The following is a 14,578-nucleotide window of genomic DNA, read 5'->3' as shown; positions in this document are numbered from 1 at the left end:
ACCTTGAAGATTCAAAATCTCAGTACAGAAAACTTCCCAAGCTTCTTCAAAAACTTAAGGAATTTTAAGGAACTAAAAAGGAACAAAAAAAATCAAAGCAGTGGATTTTCCATAAACATATTGTTTCAATAATGCAAATACCAATAAAGACACTATCATTGTTATCTGTATATAATGAGAATGCAGGAAATATGTAGTCACCATGAAAAAATAGCAAAAATACGTATGTCCACCTAGCTTTAAGGTTTGTCACAAAACACTTTATAGGCATTCTAATATACAACTTAAAACTTAAACACTGCAAAAATATCCAATGTTCCTCAGAAAAATATTTTTCTTAAATAATTTGAACTGAAGAAGCTAGGTGATTTACTCATATAATTCTGCTTCATCATGACCAAATATTAATTGCAAAATAAGTTTTCTTAAAACCCTGAGCATCACTAGACATTTCACAGCTATCCAAATAAATAATACAGGCAGAGCAATGGACTTGAAATTAATTAAATATAAGCATAATTTGGGAAATTAGGTAACTTCCTTATCCCCAAAACAATAATTGACATATGCTATCATAATACAAAAATCTCCTAAAATTATTCCATTTGTCAGTAGACATCACTACACTGGAAATAACATCAATAACTATTACTCCTGTATAAATTGGCTAACATCGCCAGCCTTAAAATAACTAAGTAACTCATTCATCACCCTTAAAAATAAATTATCCCATTTGATATAAAAATGGAAAACTAGATTTCCACTCTTTAAAAGTTAACTATAAAACAATTTTTCTCCAATCAAAGACCTTAAGTTTAACTCTTTAAATCAAGTTGACCATGACAACACTATGATAAACAATGACACGGAAAATGCACTGACAAAAAGTTACAATCATTTCAGCACCTAATGGTGCACTAAATGGTAAACTCAATGCTTTATCTCTTTCTACAATGGCACCAGATGAAAAGTTAATCTAAGATTTGTTTTCAAAGCCATTATCTTAAAAGAATGAAGAAAATTGGAGATTATTAAGCTATTTTCAAAAACTGTCCACCTTTATTGTGACAACAAAGATTAGAAAATACCACGGCAAGTTTGTCATAGTATCATATACATTCAGTACTTATTTAAAATGCTTTTTGAAAGTCACAAGACTATGACACAAAAAAGGCAGGATCAAGCTGCCTCCAAGCTAAAGGTGAGAATTTTGTTAAAAAACAAACTCAAAGATCAAAGTATCTTAAGGAAGAATTTAAGAAATGATCCACTTTAAGATCATAAAATTCTAGTCTTGTAAAAGCTAAAACTACAAATAAGCTAGATTTAAAAAATGAAACATATCCAACATGAGGTTTGAGTCTAGACGTTAATACAAGCCTTATTAGTCCCTTTAACCATTAAAATGAAAATGCTAGTAGAACCTACCCAACTTCATGAGGCTGACCTGAAGGTTAAGTCAACTTGTGCCTTTCTAATAATACTTAGAACCATGCCTACCACGCACAAAGGCCCCAATACATACTTACTACAATTCAGATGTACTAGAAGCTACTTCTAGTAAAGTTATTTGGGGACCCAGAACGACCCTTACAGAATCAAGGTATTCTATATTCCAATCGGAAGGAAATCTCTCAAGAACACTTGGGTCAAGTATTTTAAAACATGTTCTGGTTTGAAAGCAAATTAGTCTCGCATCAAAATACAAGCTAGGTAGGAGACTGAAGTCAAAATCCCACTCCATTTCTAGCTTCAGTAATTTGGGAGTTATCATAGATAATACCACGAGTGTTATTTGTTCTGTATGCCAACTTTTCAAACTCAATTATGTGAAGCTAGTAGTCATTTTCACTGTAATATCGAATAGTTTACGTGTCCTTTTAGTATAAAAGGCTTATTCTAAAATACTAATTCCCAAGAGCAAGAGTAAAAACTTCTATGGCAACCTATAAATAACTGCTGTCCCTCAAATTCCCAAATACTTTCCAAGGGGGCTTCAGAAAGTCTGAGGAAAAGCGCAAGGTTCCCACAAATTTGTTGAAGCTCTCTTGTAATGCAGAAGTTAAGAACACAGAAGTGCACGTGGAGGTCTTCTCTTTAAATCATACTTCAATATATTTGTTCTACAACACTGGAACATTATAAAACTGTTGGTTAACACTCAATTGATTCATCAGATGACTGCAGTTTAATTAAGTCTCCAGCTTGTCCCAATTTTAATACCAAAGAAAAACTGTAGGGAGTAGGAGAGTAAACAAAAGGAAATTGATCCTTAATTTTTTCAAATGAGTAGCTATCATACAGCTACTATTTATTATACAAATCTAATTTATATTACTTTCAGACCCCCAAAATTATTGCAAACCAAAGGAACAAAAAGTACCAAGTTACATTCAGGAACAAATTCATTCTTCCTATCATATAATTAAGATGCTTAAATATTTTGTCAATTAGTTCCATCATCTTTGTACTACTCTTTAAATCCTGAGAATTCTATTAAGGAAATTCTGAAAATAGGTCCATATAGTTTATTACCCAAAAAAGGAAAAAATGAATTTGCCATAAAATATGTATTAGCAAACGAATATCCTAAATAAAATGAGCTTTATAAACTATAAAATTACTTTTAATAAAATTGGCTATCTGTTAACCATCAAGATCAACATACAACTAAGAAAAGGAATCTTCTTAAGGTTTTATAATCAATCATTCCGATTGTCCCTATCAGTCTAAAACTTAACTGTAAGTACCAGTGAAGAAACTAAGCGTTACACTTTGTTACCTTCAATTTAAAAATACCCTCTTTGTTTTTGAATCAAAGTTTTGGTTTTCAAGCACATATAAAAATTTGCACTTAAGGCATTACAACTTGTATTTTAATAATCAGTCTCACTATGCTTTTAAATTAGACCTAAGCATGAATCACTTTACATTTAATTACATCAAAAAGCATTTATTGAGTACATCACTATGTGACTCTTTAGAATAAATTAGACTTGAGATTATTGATTGTATGAGTGGAACTTCAAAAAAATTTTGGAAAATTTCTGTATTATCTTTAAACTAAATTTCTCCATGAACTTTTAGAAGACCCTTCACACCACAGTAAATACAAAAAGGAACTATTTTGTAAGCCCCATTTGTCATTTCATAGCAACCGTATAGGACAAAATGGAACTTGTCCCTGTGGGTTTCAGACTGTAACTCTTCATAGGAATAGAAAGCCCCATCTTCGACTCAAAGGCAGTTTTGAGTTTGTTTGGGAGAGGTTTTTTTCATTTGACATTTCTGATGGTGTGTTGGGGAGGCAATGCATTGTTACCAAAAGGTCATCAGTTCAAACCCACCAGCTGCTCCACAGGAGAAAAAACGAGGCTCTATATGCCTCTACTATCTTGAAACACTCTATCCAGGATAACCATGAGTCAAAAGTGACTCAATAATAGCAGTGTGGGTGGTAGTTGGGTTTTTTCCCCCCCTTTTCTTCTATAATAAGCCATTTATAAGGAGCTCTGTTGGTACAGCAATTACGTGCTCTGCCACAATCAGATCAGCGGTCCAAACCCACCAGCCCAACCCATGACACATATGTGGCAGTCTACATCCACAAAGACTTACAAACCCTGTTGTCAGAGTTCTACTCCGTCCTTATTGCATTACTGTAAGTCAGAATTAACTTGCTTAGTTTTTTAATTTAGTACTGGCCTTGGAAGCTGAAATAGCTGTAAGAAAAATAAAATGTATCCCTATTAGAACTGAGATTCCCTAATGTGTTCAACAACCAGCAGTAATTATATATCATATCTAAGTCTTGTCAGTAATCTTTTTGGAGAATTCATTCAAATTCATCAACTTGACCTTCCTACCAAAGGTTTCCCCAATTCCTTAAATTGGAAGTTAGGAACCAACATTAGAGGTCTTCTAATATCAAAGCCCATCAAATCTCAAATCGGGCTGAGGGACTTTAGGTGATTTCCAACAGTTTCACTGACATACAATTCACATAGCCACCATTTCAGATTGGATCACTTTCTTAAGAACTGTGCAACAGTCACCACCGTCAATTCTAAGACATCTTTTCTTCCTTGTGTGCTTTGCTGTTTGCTTCCCATTTCGATTAGCCCCCAAGCGGAGGGACTTTTTGTTAGGCTTTAAAGTTTAAGAAAATGTCACAATCAAGTAACAGAAACTACTAATTACAGCACTGAAATGCACTAAAAAGTATGGTCAATGACCAAAAACAAAGCAAGGATTTCTGAGTTCTACTGAGAGAGAAGTTGAGGAGAGGTGTAATCTACAACAGACTGGCAAGATTTCTGTAAATGGACAAGGCAATCAATAGTTTAACCTTTGTGGTGACTGGGTACAACAACACTCAATTCTGCACTACTGTAGTGGCAAAGCAGCCACAGACAACAGCTAAATGAGTAAGAGCATGACTGACTTCCAATAAAGTTTACTTACAAAAATTAGAAGTAGTTTGCCATTATCAAACTAAACCTCATGTTAAAATATGTTGTGTGATCATGTTCACACTGGAAAGCAGAAAACATAAAGTTTAAATAATGCAATAAGTAAAACTTTAATAATTATCCTCATAAAGGAACTTTGTATTTGTCTTGTGTAATAAACCCCTTTATATATTTTTACAATTTTGACTCAATTACTTGACAGTGCATATTTCAATTTTTAAAAGATATTAAGGATATAAAATTAAACTTACTAAATGCTCCCAGCGTCTATTACTTTTTACAGGCCTCAGGATTCACATTTCTACAAAAAGCAAAAAAGAATATAATTTTATATCTAGAAGACAAAAGTAGATGGAATATTGTAATATATATCAAACTTTTTTCACTCTCACTCACACAGTAGTCCAAAAAATCTAGGTATTTATGAACAAATGTCCAAACGCTCTATTACTCTTTAATAATCTAATTTCACTTACTTGTTTTTAAGCTACTTTCAAGTCTTCTAATAGAAAACTCCCATGACCTGCCTGCAAGTAATTTTCTTTCCTTAATTTTACCATGCTTTACATTAGTTGTACTTTAAGAATATTCTAAGATAAAGTGCTAGATAATAAATTTATTAATAATTATGTTATTAGATTAATAGATTTTGTTAATAATTGTGTTAATGTACTAAATACAAACGAACTTTCTAAAATACATCCTAGTTAATAAAAATATTCTATCCATACTTATCAATTGTTGAGCTTAAAACCACTCCATAAACTAAATGCAGAAAACAATGATTCTATAATCAGAAATGGTTTTTGCATCCATGTATGCAGGCTTTATATCAGCAATCTCTCTGCTCCTTAGGTATGATTATAACATTGACAATACATAATTTATTTTTAAAAGCTGTTTAAATTTTCGATGAAAACGCAGCAATTGCAGGTTTTTAAAAGGATAAAAGTTTAAATTTAGAAATTACCAATTAAAACTAAACTATACAAATGCTAGCCCCAGTCCAAGTTTCAAACCATAGCACTTTTAATTCTCAAAATCTAAAATTCTTTATAGTCATTTTGATGAATCATAATCAAGAAATGGGAAAGATGGATTTCAAAATTACCTACAGGGGTAAATATACAGGATAAGGGTATCCTTCCAACAAGTTAAATTAGGCAAATTAAAATAAATGGATTTAACCCAAAGCAAAGAATGGATCAGATTTTCATGAAGGAAATGTCATATGAGAAATCCTTCACATTGATCTGGCATGGTATTTGATAACATGACATAACTGGCTTAAATACATCAACAGGCACTTGTTCAGAAAGGCCTATAGATCTGAACTACTACTATACAATGCAGTTCTCTTATGGCACACAAGGGGTCGTGATGAGTCAGAACCAACCAGCGTGTTTGGTTTTGAGGACAAGTATGTGCCTTTGGATTCTAAGCCATCCAAAAACTGGATAAAGACTTGGATTTCACTAACACCAACACAAAAATTGACACCAATGCAGTTTATAGCATCTCCTTTCCAAAAAAGGATAAAGTTGGAAATAATGCTTTCACTTCTTTGGGTGGTGAACATAGGAAGGGGCCCGGTCTACAGTTAAAGCTGTCAACAAAAATAGATATACTACACGTCTCTGTAGCTAATCTTAATCTTTTATAAAATTATGTTTTCCATCTTAGTTAATGTGGCATAGCTGCTACACCTTGGGTCAATAGTTCAAAAACACCAGCTGCTCCTCAGGAGTAAGATAAAGCTTTCTACTCCTAAAAAAACTTACAATCTTGCAAACCCAAAGGGACAGTTTTAATTAGACTTACAGGGTACAGTATGGGTCAGAATTGACTCGAAGGCAGGGAGTTTGTTTTGTGTTTTTCTCTTGGTTAATATTAAAATTATAGTATGGTATAAATAACCACTTTTGTTGATGGTCCATTATTAATAAAAAGGAACTTACCGTACATATATTTTTGCATATGCCGAGTTTCAGCACATTTCTAATGCTGTTTTTGTGGTAAAATTAGGTGCCTCGGCTGATTTTTGGGTCAGCTTATACTTGAGGATATACGGTAAGTCAATTCTTATATATTGTCATCTTTTTACTTTTACACATTACTTCATTTTGCTACCTTTGTTAAGCCCTTAAAACAGCATTAACCAAAATCTGAGAGCACTGAATAAAAGTACAAAATAAGGCAGCACAATAGCTATTAGTAAGAAACCTTACCCTCACAAACAAGTCACAATAATTACACAAAACATGACTTGGTTGATAATTTAAGATGACTGCTATATCACACACAGTAAAGATTAAAATTGTTCTTCAGGAAATACCCAGTCTCAAACAGCTTAATTTCAAAAGGAAAAAGGAGTATTTTCAAAAACACAGACCTATCTAGCTTTATGCTACAAAGCAAAAATTGTATAATAGAAAACATTCCACTTGAAAATTATATAAACGAGTCATGTATGAAAACCTGTTATCTATGAGATTCAAAATGCACTGACATGTCACTCTAAAATAATATCAAATTGTAAAAGGGAATGAAAATATGCCTTGAGCTACTCAATCTGGAAGAGAAACTTATTTGACAAAATGAGGCTATTTATCTTTGGAAAGTAGACTTACAACTGATTGTACCAGACATGTAAATATTAGCCCACTTTGCTTACACTCTTGATAACCAACCGCAAGTTAGCTAAAAATACTTTAAATTTTACATCAAACATATTTAATAAACCACAAAAATAAAATCAATGCTTTCACTGCAGCTTCTAAATCTCAATTTTTAAAACATTATTGCTTTATTAGAATAAATTTCCCAGTATCTAAATTCATACTAATTACTATTTTGGAATATATCTAAATATCAGTTGGGATCAGGTATAATTTAACTTAACCCATCTTAACATTATATTCCAATAGTTTCATCACAAAACACCTTATTTGCAATGCAAATATTTAGCTACCCTAGGTATCCAGTTGACATAACTAAGGCATGCCTTAAAATTTTTTGAGTTACTTTAAAAGCTGAGAGGGATCTAAAGAGATTATTCTAAATTCCTTATACAAAGTAGACTAGGGTCTAGAAGGAATAAATTAAGATTACAGATTAAACAAACTTAAATTAGAACCCAAGTCTCCAGATTGTGGAATCAGTTCTATTTTCTACTGTATCATACTTCTTCATTAACAATGCATGACAAATGCTAGCCTATTCAATCCACAAATCTATCCAAATTTTTATAATTCAAAAATTCCAAAAATTTATAGTCCAAAATTCCAAAATAAAAACAAATGCTTACATATTTTGGTTCCTAAGCATAAAAAAGCGGGGTAAACTAACATTTTACCTTTCTCACAAAATAAAGCACTTTGAAATGACATAATAATAATTGGTATTTGTCCTAAATTCGTGGATTCTTTCCATCAGGACATTTGTTCACTATACAAGGTTGGCTCAGTTTACTATTTAAAGTATCAGGAGGCTGTATTCCCTTAAATTGGAAGATTAAGGATAAGATTACTGTGTAATTTATGAGGGTTTTTTTCTTGGGGTAAGTAGAAAAAACAGAACATTTCAAGCCGCCTCTGGCCATTTTATTTTTCTTTTCCATGAATCAAATCACTTAGATATGTTACAAGGAATGCATTGCAATTTATACTTAACATTTATAATATGCTCCAAACAGGTTTCTATTTTAAGAGCATAGATTCTCATTATTTTTAATAGTACCAAGAGCCAATCCAGTACCTGATGTTTTTACACAGGAAAACCTAACCTTGGATATTTGTATTTAAGAATCATGGGGTGATGGATGTTTTTTTGCCTTGGGCTATCTTTAAAATACTACAGTTAACTGAAAACAACATTTAGTTTTATTTTGCACACTAAACAAATAATTTGAGCAATGTGTAAAGGGTTAAAAAGAAAATACGCTAAATGAAAAGCAAAAAATATTAGTTTTGTCACTTATTTGAATCTTTAAGAGAAGCCAACATGGAATATGATTTTACTTTAATTGGACATAAATTTCAGGATACACATATCCTCATTTTAATTATTTGGTTGTGCTATTCTTTAAAATTTCCCTTTTTATTCCTTACTACGTATTTTATCTATCAAATCACTAAGTATAAATTTCATATAAGCCTAAATTTCACAATTCAGTACTAACTTATGCATAGAGTATTTCCTTAAAATTAACAGTGGATGTATTTTCCCATTTATGCATTCAGCTTTAGGGAATTGCTTATTTGGCATATTGGGCACAAGTCAAATGATATTTTTCTTTTATGCTTTGCAATTACTTGGGTACATATTAAGTCTTTTTAGATACATTATTCTATTTCAAGAAAGATGTCATTTTTGTACCTGGTTGAAAACAAATTCATGAAAGTCGGTAGTATATTTTGAACGGAATGTGAAGGAATTTGAAATCCAGATCTCTTAAGTTAAGGTCAGTAAATGAAAAACTCCTAAGGTCAATTTTAAAATGTCACCTGCATCATCTTCTTAAAAAATGCTTTTATTTCTGATTGTGAAGATGTCCAATTCTGACATCTACGATAGCTTTAACCATAATTCTGAAGCATCATTTTATCAGGAGGTATCGGATGCCTAACTCTGGTAAAAAATGGCACATACTGAATATTTTTATACAAAGCTGTTTCAACAAAAGATGGAAAAGAACCTGTTGGGATTTTCCTCATTTTTAGAACTAATCAACAGTAAGTTTACTTGGAAAACTTTAGTGATTCTTTTCTAGTCTAAAGGTTGGTGAAGTTACTTACCTGCTACATAAATAGATTGCTCCAAAACTCTTTTCTTCTTCAAAGCTAAACCTCCACCTTCATCTGTTTTCAAAATGGGAAAAAAACATCAATGCCCTAAACAATTTACTGACAAGCCAATAAATAACAAGTGTTTTAAAAATACCTACATCTTAAAATATTCTTCCTAAAATCTATCAGTTTGAAAACAATTAGCTCAAAATGTCCAATAAATTTTTAAAGATTAAAATTCTTTGCATGGTGTATATATATATAAATCAGAGCTAAAGTATGTACCGGTACATGATTTTCCTCAAACAAGTTTTTTACTTCCAAAATTAAGGCTTAAAGTACATTTAATATTTTAAACTATTCAAATGGTTAAATTACCAAGCCTAATGCACATTACTTTCACCTCTGTGTGCAAAGGTTTAAAGGCTTTATAAAATTACATCAGATATTACTTTTTTAAAAGTGCACAAATACATAAATCTTCACTGATGGGAAACAAATCAAACACCAAAATTGAAAAAGCGAAACTCTTTATTTTTATAGTAATCAAAATGTGCTCAATCTTACCTTAAAACAGTGCTATCTCTTCAGAACCATCTACCACAAAAATTCATTTTAATCTTGTAGGTTTACCTTTGGGAAAAAAAGAAAAGATATATTATGATTTTTAAGCATCTTTTGGTCCAAGTTTCGGTAAGCAATAATATTCCCATACAAAGGACAAATATTTAAGAGATCTATAAAATTTAAGATTGCCGTTATGTCTCTTCCAAACATCAGTCTTTGTTTCCCTCATCTTTGGGCTGCATAGACAAGCTTTAGGGATTAAAGCCCTGAGATTTAAAAAATAATTACAGTACATTCAAATCTCTGGAGAGTGAAGCTTAGGGCCTTGTTTTTCTCTTTCCCCTTTGGATGCAAAGCAATACATACCAACTTGGGGCTATTTCACCATTTTTAAGGACTGAATTAATCTTAAATCTTCCTTTGCCCTCTAGAAACACCTTTTAAAATTATGATCAAAAATGAAATCCTGCAAGAGAGAACAGTGAAGTTAAAATGGCCACTGGTTACTTTAAATTTTAAACCACCAAGTTATTTGATCTCATGGAGTGGGATATTAACTTTGTCTTTAAAGCAAGATTAAAACTTGTAGTATCCGTGACCTTTATGCAATTTCAAAGCAGGGTCTGGCACATTTTCAGTCTCTCCCCTTCCCCCATTTATCATGTAAAAGGATCTCATGATGGTAAACTGCTAGCAATTATTACACAATTCCTTATTCACAAAAGATTCAAAATATCCATTTAAGACCAGTTTCAGTGTTCAAAATTTCAAGAATGTTTACTTGCAGAACCAAAATGGACACGTACCAGAATCTTGAAAAATCAAGATATTCGCAACTCATGAAACCACTGGTATACTATATAAGAGCTATTTGGAAAATAAATTCATTTTACTACCAAACATCCTCAGAAACTTGATTGCATAAACCGGCATCTTTGATTTGAAAAATACTACATACGCATGCCTGACACTTATTTTTACCTAGATCCTGCACCTTTACAACGGAAGAGCGACCATCGAAAGACAAAACTAAAACATACAATTGTTTGTGGATTTGATTTGTTCATTACACTTCAATTGTGCCTTATGCAACTTTTTAAACCCATTCACTACAAATGTAGCAAAACAAAAATTTCCGAAACCACTACAATTTCAGAATCTCCGATTTAAGCACCATCCACCTAATTTTTATACATGCAACAAACATGGCTCCTCTTCATCGCCCATCACCGATTGCAGCCCTACTTTACTATTTACACAAGAAAGTAACTTCACGGAGCGATTTCACGGTAAAATGGTTTCTTGGCCAAGTATTGCCGACTACGACCTGTGCTGGTAGACAAGATTTAAAAATAAAATAATCCACTTAAACTTTTAAAACTCTAGAAACTGACTTGAGAACGTCCTAACATTTAGGGGCTTCGAGAAGTTACAGATAACGGCTCCTGGTGATCTTCAAAAAAAGTCTCTTTTTTTTTTTAAAGGGGATGGCAAATGACCTTGTCGTTAACTCCGGGGGTAAGGTAAACTATCAAAATCCAGCGTCATCATCCAGCACCGTAATTATCTCATTAATCTATTGCCATGAAAGAGCCTGAACGAAATAGCAAACTTGTCTTCCGATTTTCTGAAAACCCAGCCGCCCTCCTCCAACTCGCGTTTGTTGGTGGTTGTTTTTTCTTAAAGAAAGGTAACCTTTGCGTCACAATGGTTTCTACGAAGTAAAAGTTAACACTGACAATACAGCCCCCTTTCAAAAACGGCTTTGAAAGAGTTAAAAGCCAACACCCAAAAACGGGAGAAGGGGGTAAAAAAAAAACACACCCAAGTTTTATTTTTTTTCCTTTACCCACCGTCGGGGTTCCATTGTTCTTTTAAATTCAACCAGGGGGATGGGTTCCCACCTACCCGGGCAGAGGGGAAGCGCTCCCAGGTGGAAAATCTGAAAGGGATTTTCACCCCAAATTACCAGAATCACTCACCCAGGCTGCCCGACAGGGAAGCTCCTCGGCGGCCGGTCCCCTCCGGCCTCCGGCCTGCGGTCGCTGCCCGCGGGCCCGGCGACCAGCCGCCCCCCGCCCGCCCCGCCGCGGGGTCCCGGGCGCCCCGGGCCCGACCCCCGCCGGCGGCCCCCCAGGGACGGCCGGCCCGGCAGACCCAGCCCGTCACCCCCTCGGGCTCCGGGCGCGCTCAAGGACATTGTGTTCTCCCTCCCAAGGACAAAGGACAATAAAAGGCGCTGAGAGCCACTCACCGGTGCTGGCCGCTGCCGATGGCGCGCGCCGGACGACGTGAGCGCGGCCCGCCCGCCCCGGCCGTGCAGGCCCCGGGGAGCCGCCGTCGCCGCCGCAGCCGCCGCCGCAGCGACCCTCCCCAACCGCGCGGGCCCGGCCGACCGTCCCCGGGGCCCTGCGGGCGGCGCGCGGCCCCCCTCACCGCCGCCGCCGTCGCGATCTCCACAGCCGGCGAGCGGCCCTCGGGCAGCTCCGCGCCGGGCCGCGCACCCCCCGGCCGCCAAGGCGCGCCTGACAGCTCGAGGTGCTGCTGCCTCTCCGGCCATCTTGTGCCGTGTGTGTGGTGTCTCTCTGCCGTCTCCTCGCTCAGCCTTAGCTCCCTCCTCCTCCTCCTCCCCCCTCCCCGTACACCACACAACATGGCCTCTCCGCTGCAGCGGTGGCTGCGGCGGAGGCAGGAGCGCCGCCGCGCTCTAACCTCGTCCCCTCCCCCACCCTCCCCGCCTCCCGCCCGCAGCCCGGGGCCCCAGAGCGCACGCGCACCGGCACCCGCCAGCCGCGTCCATTGGCTGAGCCGACTTCCTCCCATGCCTTCGCGAGCGCGGCCTCACGCACACTCGTTGGCGCTCTTCCTCCCGCCCAACAACAGGTCCTCCACCGCTATTGGCTCGTGCTGACGCAGCCCCGCCCCCTACCGTGGTTTCCCTGACGATAGGCGGGCTTTACTGTCGCTCACCGTTTTGGCCCCCGCCAGCGATTGGCGTGCGGTGGAGCCCTCCGATTTGGAGCTGAGCTGAGGGCTGTCTTTGAGCCCTGCACTGCGGACCCCTTCGAGCCCCTTGGAAGGGCCCCCGATCCTGGCCAGGCCAGGCTAGAATGAGTATAGTGCTCAAGAAATAAAGGGCTTCGTCGTTGGAAAAAGCTCTGGATTCGGTGGTTCCAAGTTAGGATGTTTGCCTTCTTTGGGAAAATGACTGACAGGATGATGGGCAAACAGGATCAGATCCATACGCCTCGGACCAGCAGCCATATCTCCTTCCTCTTGTAGGACTCCAGATTTAGGGTTCCAGAATCAGGGCCGGGGATTTCACTACCAGCAAGCGCATCCTCCTAGCCGAGTATCTGAATTGAAATACCAGTTATTTGAGCTTTTGTAAGTGAATCAGGGAGAAACAGTCCCTGGGGAAGGACATATTGCTTGAAGTAGAGAGGGGAACAACAGAAAAAGAACCCTCCACAAGATGGCTGCAATCATGGGCTCAAAGGAAACATGGTGAGCATGGCTCAGGACTAAGCCCGGTTTTTGTTGTACATAGCTTCACTGTAAATTGGAACCGATGGCGCCTAATGAGTTGCCCATGGTCCATTATTGGGAGATAGCCTAACAGCCGTATGATCAGTATCCTGGGAACTTAGTGATTCAGTACCCTGGTTAACTTCTGCAGTGTTTGTTCAAAGTGTTGATAATTCTGCCATCAAATCACTGCTGACTCAGTAGCAACTCTGAAGTAGAACTGCCCCCATGGTCAACCAGACGTACAGTAGTAGAAAGCCTCACCTTTCTCCTGAAAAGCAGCAGGTGATTTGGAGCTAACTTTGTGGTTGCAGTCCCACTAGAAACCCAATATGCCACAGGTCTCTTAAGTTTCTGGTAAAGCATCTGTTAAAGATTGAACCTGAACAATCACAAAACCTAAGAAAAAGGCGGAACAAACTTTTATTTCTTTTAAGCAAATGTCGCTTTTAGTATCTCTTCCAACTGGAAGTGCCTCTAGTCAGTTTATAGGAAAAACTTAAACCTATACTTTTACCTACGTATACCAGGAATTGATGGAATATCATTTGAAATGTTTCCACAAGCTGATGAAACACAGGAAGCAGTTGCTGATCTATGAAAAGAAATTTGGACGATAACTACTTGGTGAACTGACTGGAAGAGATCCATATTTGTATCCATTCCAAAGAAAGGTCCTCGAACAAGATGCTCAAAGTATAGAACACTATCATTCATAACACTAGCAAGTACAATTTTGCTGAAGATCATCCAACAATGGTTTCAGCAGTACATTGCCAGCAAGTTGCCAGAAGTTCATGCCAGATTCAGAAGAGGGCATGAAAAAAGGGCTATCACTGCTGATGTCATAGACTCAAAGCAGACAATACCAGAAAGGCATTTACTTGTGTTTTATTGACTATGCTAAGGCGTTTGTGTGGATTATAACAAACAATAGATAGCCTTGAGGAGAATGGGAATTCCAGAACACTTCATTGTACTCATGAAGAACCTGTACGTGAATCAAGGAGAAATTGAACAAACAGAACAAGGAAATGCTGCATGACCACATTTTTCAATCTGTATGCTGAGCAAATCATCAGAGAAGCTGGACCATAGGAAGAATACGGATCAAGATTGGAGGAAGGCTTCTTAGCAACGTGTGATGCGCAGATGACACGCCTCCCTTGCTGAGAGTGAAGAGGGCGTGAAGCACTAGCTGAAGGAGATCAAGGATTACAGCCC

This window comes from Tenrec ecaudatus, chromosome 9, assembly GCF_050624435.1.
Source record: "Tenrec ecaudatus isolate mTenEca1 chromosome 9, mTenEca1.hap1, whole genome shotgun sequence".
Lineage (NCBI taxonomy): Eukaryota > Metazoa > Chordata > Mammalia > Afrosoricida > Tenrecidae > Tenrec > Tenrec ecaudatus.
This window is presented reverse-complemented; position numbering follows the sequence as displayed.